Source organism: Homarus americanus, unplaced genomic scaffold (genome assembly GCF_018991925.1).
Source record: "Homarus americanus isolate GMGI-L3 unplaced genomic scaffold, GMGI_Hamer_2.0 scaffold19065, whole genome shotgun sequence".
NCBI classification, from domain to species: domain Eukaryota; kingdom Metazoa; phylum Arthropoda; class Malacostraca; order Decapoda; family Nephropidae; genus Homarus; species Homarus americanus.
Window position 1 is genome coordinate 1135703 of NW_024757463.1, and position 6356 is coordinate 1142058.

Here is a 6356-nt window from a genome sequence, read left to right on the forward strand (position 1 = left end):
AATTACTGGTTAGACGTTAGAGAGCCACTTAATATAATACTAATGTATTTGTTTAAGCTGCACAGTAGGTACCATGGGCCCAGAGCCCAGTGAAACTTAAATACGACCCCATGAACTGTAACAAACTGGCCGGCAAGTTTTGGACTTAAACGAAGCATTTATTACGCCATAATTAAGTATATTAAACACCACCAAAAAGAATAACTATTTCTTGGCCATTTGACTGTAGGCAGTCGGGCAAAAAATGTACACGTATATAAAAGGAGACTAGAGGAGTGGCGCTTACCTGCCTGTCAGCTGCAGTCAGTGAGTGGCGAGTGGTCGGTGAGGAAAAGCGACGAAGGCCAGTTAGTCGAGGCCTTATATGCTCGGAGAAAAAGTTCACAGGTGACGTCACGAAGCCACTGTGGTTTATTTTTGCTTCATTGAAGCATTTGCTTTATTGAAGCATTTGAAGCTTGAACTTGTATATGCCGTTAAAATACGTAAAAACGTCAAATTTAGGCCTGATTTCACTTTTTCATTAACTTTAAGGAATAATACAACGAAAACAGTGTCCCAGAAGGAAAAGAAAAGCAAAAATAAAGCCAAACGGCTCTTTGTGAGCGGCAGTTTTTGGAGTAACTATTATATTTAATCACAGAAAACGAGCAGATATTTAATCATAGAAAACGGAAAAGAGGAGTAACTATTATATTTAATCACAAAAATGGAGGGTAACTATTATATTTAATCACAAAATGGAGGGGTAACTATTATATTTTAATCACAAAATGGAGGGGTAAATTATTATATTTAATCACAAATGGAGGGGTAACTATTATTTAATCACACAAACGGAGCAGGGGTAACTATTATATTTAATCAGTGTTCAGTCTCAGCCAATATATTAAATATTGACCCCATAGACTTTTTTCTATTCAACTTGTTTATATGTTGAGAGTCTCTGGTCTTGTCCTACCAAGCCGCCAACAGTAGTGAAGTAGTTGGGTTGGTTGGTGATACAGAGATGAACCATTAGCTCAGAGGTTAAGAGCACTGCTTACTGTTCAATATGGTGGTCATATACTCCTATTGGTATTATTTCTGGTTATGTATTCTTAGCCCCTTATCAGCCGCTTTAACAAAGAGTTTTATTGTGCTATAATGTGCTTTTATTTATTAACAGCTTTAGGAGAATTACAATATTGAAAACGATCGTATTTTTTGGCTTATTACTAACAATGTCATTATTATGCCGTCAGTCCATTAATTCTATTACTAATGACGTCTCTGTTAATAAGGTTAAACAGGGACAATTTCAACAGTTTATTGATCTTTATTGGGAATTTATCACATGTTCAGAAAAATACATCATGGATACTAGAGTTGAGCACTTCCTGGAGGTTTTATCAATAAGATTATAATTCATAAAACAAGAGAAACAATATTTGTAATACAATAAAGTACACATTAGGGGTGTGAACCATACACACAAGATTATTATATAGTACATACATAATGTAATAGACCTAAGAGGGTGACAAGATGTCTGGGGGGTCAGGTTGTAAGGAGGGTGGATTAATCTAAAAAGTTTATTCACTGAAATTTTAATATTTAAAAACTTTTTCTTTTAACAAAAAACGAAGCTACTGTAGTATGTGGTCTACAGAGCTGGAGCTACTGTAGTTTGTGGTCTACAGAGCTGAGCTACTAAAGTATGTGGTCTCAAAAGATGGAACGATCAGAGAGAATTTGGCTCCACAGAGCTGGTGCGCCAGTATGTGGCTCACAGAGATGGAGCTGTAGTATGTGGTCTACAGAGATGGAGCTACTGTAGTGTGGCCTGCAGAGCTGAGCTACTGTAGTATGTGGTCTACAGAGTTGGTGCTACTGAAGTATGTGGGTCTACAGAGATGGGAGCTACTGTAGTATGTCGTCTACAGAGCTGAGCTACTGAAGTATGTGTGGTCTGCAGAGCTTGTGCTACTGGGTAGTATAGTTTGCTCACAGAGCTGAGCTACTGAAGTATGTGGCCCTCACAGAGCTTGTGCTATTGTAGTATGTCGCCCACAGAGCTTGTGCCACGTAGCAAATGTCTACAGAGCTTGTGCTACTGTAGTATGTCGTCTACAGAGCTGGTGCTACTGAAGTATGTGGTCTACAGAGCTGTGCTACTGTAGTATGTCGTCTACAGAGCTGTGCCATTGAAGTATGTGATCTACAGAGTTGGAGCCAATGTAGTATGTGGTCTACAAATCTGGTGCTACTGTAGTATGTGGTCTACAGAGTTGGAGCTATCAGATGTGGTCTATGAGCTTGTGCTACTTGTAGTATGTGGTCTACAGATTGGTGCTACTGTAGCATGTGTGATCTACAGAGCGGAGCCACTGTAGTATGTGGTCTACAGATGGAGCTACTGAAGTATGTGGTCTGAAGCAGAGCTGGAAAAAGCATTGTAGCATGGTCTACAGAGATGGAGCTACTGTAGTATGTGGCCTACAGAGATGGAGCTACTGGTGTGTGATCTACAGAGAGATGGAGCTACTGTAGGCATGTGGTCTACAGAGTTGGAGCCACAGTATGTGGCATGCTGGTGAGATGGAGCTGTATGTGGCCTGGGCAGAGAGCGGAGCTACTGTAGCATGTGGCTCCAAGAGATGGAGCTACTGTAGCATGTGGTCTACAGATGGAGCTACTGTAGTATGTGGTTCACAGAGATGGAGCTACTGTAGTATGTGGTTCACAGAGATGCAATCTACTGTAGTATGTGGCCCAAGGAGCTGGTGCTACTATAGCATGTGGTCTAAGCAGAGATGGAGCTACTGTAGTATGGTCTACAGGAGCGGAGCTACTGTAGTATGTGGTCTACAGAGCTGGAGCTACTGGAAGGGCGTTGTCTACAGAGATGCAGCCACGTAGTATGTGGTCTACAGAGATGCAGCTACTGTAAAGGGTCTACAGAGCTGGTGTGCTACTGTAGTATGTGGTCTACAGAGATGGAGCTACTGTAGCATGTGGTCTACAGAGTTGGAGCTACTGTAGCATGTGGTCTAAGAGCTGGGAAAGCACAGGCATGTGATCTACAGAGATGGAGCTACTGTAGTATGTGGTCTACAGAGATGAGCTACTGTAGTATGTGGTCTACAGGAGATGCAGCTACTGTAGTATGTGGTCTACAAAGATGCAGCCATTGTAGTATGTGGCTCATGAGCTGGTGCTACTGTAGTATGTGGTCTACAGAGATGGAGAGCTACTGTAGTATGTGGGTCTACAGAGCTGGAGCTACTGTAGTATGTGGTCTGCTGGGTGGAGATGGGAGCTACTGAAGTATGTTGTCTACCGGAGATGGAGCTACTGTAGGCATGTGGTCTCACAGAGCTGGAGCTACTGTGTAGTATGTGGTCTACAGAGTTGGTGCTACTGTAGTAGTGTGGTCTACAGAGCTGGTGCTACTGTAGTATGTGGTCTACAGAGTTGGTGCTACTGTAGTATGTGGTCTACAGAGCTGAGCTACTGAAGCATGTTGTCTGGCCAGAGCTGGTGCTACTGTAGCATGTGTGGTCTACAGAGCTGGTGCTACTGTAGTATGGTCTGGCAGAGCTGCTACTGTAGCATGTGGTTCACAGAGTTGGTGCTACTGTAGTATGTGGTCTCCAGCAGAGCCGGGTGCTACTGTAGTATGTGTGGTCTCACAGAGCTGCTGGTGCTATCAGTATGGTCTACAGACAGTGCTACTGTAGTATGTGTGTACAGAGCTGGTGCTACTGTAGTATGTGGTCTACAGAGATGGAGCTACTTGTAGTATGTGCTCCATAGAGCTGGTGCTACTGTGAAGTATGTGGTCTACAGAGATGGAGCTATCAGTATGTGGTCTACAGAGCTGGTGCTACTGTAGGCGTGTCTACAGAGTTGAAAGCATTGTAAGACAGATCTACAGAGCTGGTGCTACTGTAGTGTGGTCTACAGAGCTGGTACACGGTAGTATGTGGTCTACAGAGTTATGCTACTGTAGTATGTGGTCTACAGAGCTGGTGCTACTGTAGTATGTGCTCTACAGAGCTGGTGCTACTGTAGATGTGCTCTACAGAGCTGGTGCTACTGTAGTATGTGTGTGTCTACAGAGCTGGTGCTACTGTAGTATGTGGTCTGGCAGAGCTGGTGCTACTGTAGTATGTGGCCTGCTACAGAGCTGGTGCTACTGTGGCATGTGTGTGGCCTGGCTACAGAGATGGAGCTACTGTAGTATGTGGTCGACAGAGCTGGTGCTACTGTAGTATGTGGTCTACAGAGCTGGTGCTACTGTAGTATGTGGTCTACAGAGCTGGTGCTAACTGTAGTATGTGGTCTACAGGAGCTGGTGCTACTGTAGTATGTGGTTCACAGAGATGGAGCTACTGTGGGTATGTGGGTCTACAGAGATGGAGCTACTAGTATGTGGTCTACAGAGCTGGTGCTACTGTATGTGGTCTACAGAGCTGGAAGCAATGGTATGTGGTCTACAGAGCTGGTGCTACTGTATGTGGTCTACAGAGCTGGAAAGCATTGCAGTATGTGGTCTGGCAGAGATGGAGCTACTGTAGTATGTGGTCCACAGAGCTGATGTAGTATGTGGTCTACAGAGCTGGTGCTACTGTAGTATGTGGTCTACAGACAGCATTGTATGTGGCCTGCTGAGAGCTGAAAAGCATTGTAGTATGCTCACAGAGGTGGTGCTATCAAAGTGCCCATAGAGCTGGTGCTACTGTAGTATGTGGTCTACAGAGCTGGTGCTACTGTAGTATGTGGTCTACAGAGCTGTAGCTACTGTAGTATGTGGTCAACAGAGCTAGTGCTACTGTAGTATGTGATCTACAGAGCTGGTGCTACTGTAGCATGTGGTCTATAGAGCTGGAGCTACTGTAGTACGTGATCTACAGAGCTGGAGCTACTGTAGTATGTGGTCCTACAGAGGCTGGTGCTACTGTAGTATATGGTCTAGGCTGGTGCTACTGTAGTATGTGGTCTGAAGCTGTGGTGCTACTGTAGTGTGTGGTCTAGAGCTGGAGCTTCTGTAGTATGTGGTCTGAAACTGGTGCTACTGAAGTATGTGGTCTACAGAAACTTGTGCTACTGTAGTATGTGGTCTAGGCTGAATGCTACTGTAGTATGTAGTCTAGAGCTGGTGCTGCTGTAGTGTGTGATCTACAGAGATGGAGCTACTGTGGTATGTGAGTCACACAGAGCTGGTGCTACTGTGAGTATGTGGTATACAGAGATGGAGCTACTGTAGTATGTGGTCACAGGTTGGTGCTAATATGAGTGTGTGATCTACAGAGATGGAGCTACTGTAGTATGTGGTCTACAGTGTTGGGACTGCTGTAGTATGTGACCTCTGAGAGATGGAGCTACTGTAGTATGTGGTCTACAGAGATGGAGCTACTGTAGTATGTGGTCTACAGAGATGGAGCTACTGTAGTATGTGGTCTACAGAGATGGTGCTACTGTAGTATGTGGTCTACAGAGTTGGTGCTACTGTAGTATGTGATCTACAGAGTTGGAGCTACTGTAGTATGTGGTCTACAGAGTTGGAGCTACTGTAGTATGTGGTCTACAGAGTTGGAGTTACTGTAGTATGTGGTCTACAGAGATGGAGCTACTGTAGTATGTGGTCTACAGAGCTGGTGCTACTGTAGTATGTGGTCTACAGAGTTGGAGCTACTGTAGTATGTGGTCTACAGAGTCGGAGCTACTGTAGTATGTGGTCTACAGAGCTTGTGCTACTGTAGTATGTGGTCCACAGAGCTGGTGCTACTGTAGTATGTGATCTACAGAGTTGGAGCTACTGTAGTATGTGGTCTACAGAGATGGAGCTACTGAAGTATGTGGTCTACAGAGCTGGTGCTACTGTAGTATGTGGTCTACAGAGATGGAGCTACTGTAGTATGTGGCCTACAGAGATGGAGCTACTGTAGTGTGTGATCTACAGAGATGGAGCTACTGTAGCTTGCTGGAGGAGATGTTGCTTGTTCAGGACAATGGGCAGAATGAGAGTTGGTTGGTGAGGAAGCTCAGAGAAGGACATGCTCGCTGGCGGGAGCGAGGACCGCCAGGCAGCGGCAGAGGAGGAGGTGTTGCTTGTTCAAGAAGATTGGTCAGACTGAATCTCAATGGAGAGACAGAGCTTATATACCCAGCAGCAGCCGCTATGAGTCATGGTGGGAAAACCCGAGAAGTAGCCGGTGACTAGTTCCGTTGCTAAGATACGGTAACATCTGGGGACAGCTCTCGCTTGGTTGCTAGGGGAGGCGGCACATTGGAATGCGATACGCAGTTGTAGGGGAGACGTCCACTACAACATCAACAGTGTATAACAAAGGTTTACTTAAATATATATG